The sequence below is a fragment of the Manis javanica genome, chromosome X, assembly GCF_040802235.1.
Source record: "Manis javanica isolate MJ-LG chromosome X, MJ_LKY, whole genome shotgun sequence".
Classification (NCBI taxonomy): domain Eukaryota; kingdom Metazoa; phylum Chordata; class Mammalia; order Pholidota; family Manidae; genus Manis; species Manis javanica.
The window spans coordinates 29,013,781-29,016,007 of record NC_133174.1 but is presented as its reverse complement, the minus strand read 5'-3'; positions in this window follow the sequence as shown (position 1 = coordinate 29,016,007).

The window sequence follows — 2,227 nt, the reverse complement described above, 5'->3', positions numbered from 1 at the left end:
TAGACTTTTCATTTGGAATTTTTCTTCTTTCTTGAGGTAAGCCTGTATTGCTATATACTTTCCTCTTAGAACTGTCTTTGCTGCATCCCACAGGTTTTGGGGTGTTCAGTTGTTGTTTTCATTTGTCTCCATATAATGCTTGATCTCTGATTTTATTTGGTCAGTGACCCATTGATTATTTAGGAGCATGTTGGTAAGCCTCCATGTCTTTGTGGGCTTTTTTGTTTTCTCTGCATAATTTATTTCTAGTTTCATATTGTTGTGGTCTGAGTAGTTGCTTGGCTCAATTTCAGTCTTTTTGATCCTACTGAGGGTCTTTGTGTGGCCTAGTATGTGACCTGTTCTAGAAAACGTTCATGTACACTTGAGAAGAATGTGTATCCTGCTGCTTTTTGGTGGAATGTTCTGTAGATGTCTGTTAGGTCCATCTGTTCTAATGCGTTTTTCAGTGCCTCTATCTCCTTACTTATTTTCTGTCTGGTTGATCTGTCCTTTGAGGTGAGTGGTGTGTTGAAGTCTCCTAAAATGAATGCATTGCATTCTATTTCCCCCTTTAATTCTGTTAGTACTTATTTCACATGCATAGGTGATCCTGTGTTGGGTGCAGAGATCATTACAAATATCTAGAATCACTAGAAAATCACTTCTCTTTTGCATCTTATCCTCTTGTTGGTCTGACCCCTTTATCATTATATAATGTCCTTTTTTGTCTCTTGTGACTTTCTTTGTCTTGAAGTCTATTTGGTGTGATGCAAGTACTGCAACTCCAGTTTTTCTCTCCCTATTAGTTGCATGAAATATCTTTTTCACCCCTTCACTTTTAGTCTGTGTATGTCTTTGTATTTGAAGTGAGCATATAGATGGGTCTTGTATTTTTATCCATTCTGTAACTCTATGTCTTTTGATTGGTGCATTCAGACCATTTACATTTAGGGTGATTACTGATAGATATGTACTTATTGCCATTGCAGGATTCAGATTCATGGTTGCCAAAGGTTCAAGGGCAGCTTCTTTACTATCTAATAGTCTAACTTAACTCACCTATTATGCTATTTCAAATACAATCTAAAGGTTCTTTTTTTTTTCCCTACCTTCCTCTTCTTCTTCCTCCTCCGCTCTCTGTATGTTAGGTGTTATATTCTGTACTCTTTGTGTATCTCTTGACTTACTTTGTGAGTAGTTGAATTAATTTTGCATTTGCTTAGAAATTAAATGGTCTACTTGCTTTTCATGGTTTTATTTTCTCTGGTGACAGCTATTTAGTCTTAGGAGTACTTCCATCCAGAGCAGTCCCTTTAAAATACACTGTAGAGATGTTTTGTGAGGTAAATTCCTTCATCTTTTGCTTCTCTGGAAATTTTTAAATGCCTACTTCAAATTTAAATGATAATCTTGCTGGATAGAATATTCTTGGTTGGAGGCCCTTCTGTTTCACTGCATTAAATATAACAAGTCACTCCCTCTGGCCTGTAAGGTTTCTGCCGAGAAGTCTGATGATAGCCTCTTGGGCTTTCCTTTATACATGACCTTTTTTCTCTCTTGGATGCTTTTAATAGTCTCTCCTTGTCCTTGATCTTTGCTATTTTAATTATTATATGTCTTGCTGTTGTCTTCCTAGGGTATCTTTTGTTGGGAGATCTCTGCACTTCCATGACCTGAGAGAGTATTTCTTTCCCCAGATTGAGGAAGGTTTCAGCAATTATTTCCTCAAAGCACTTTCTACTCCTTTTTCTCTCTCTTCATCTTCTGGTACCCCCATGATGTGAATACTGTTCGGATCAGTTGTGCAGTTCTCTTATTATTCTTTCATTGCTAGAGATCCTTTTTACTCCCTGTGCCTCCACTTCTTTGTTTTCCTTTTCTCTAATTTCTATTTCATTTACCATCTCCTCTACTTCCTCTAATCTACTTTTAAGTCCCTCCATTGTATGTTTCATTTCAGATACTGTACTTTTCAAAGCTTCTATCTCTGTCTTGATGTCCTCCCTGAGATCTTGAATATTTTTCTGTAGCTCTGTGAACATGTTTATGATTTTTACTTTGAAATCTTTATCAAGAAGATTGGTGACTTCAGTTTCACTTAGCCTTCTTTCTGGTATCTGATGAATTTTTGTTTGTACAAAATTTTTTGCCATTTCATTTTTCTAGTGATTCCTTTGGAATGATAACTTTGTATAGGTGGCACCCTTTAGTGACCAGGAGCTCTACTCTCTGGAGCCATCAAGTA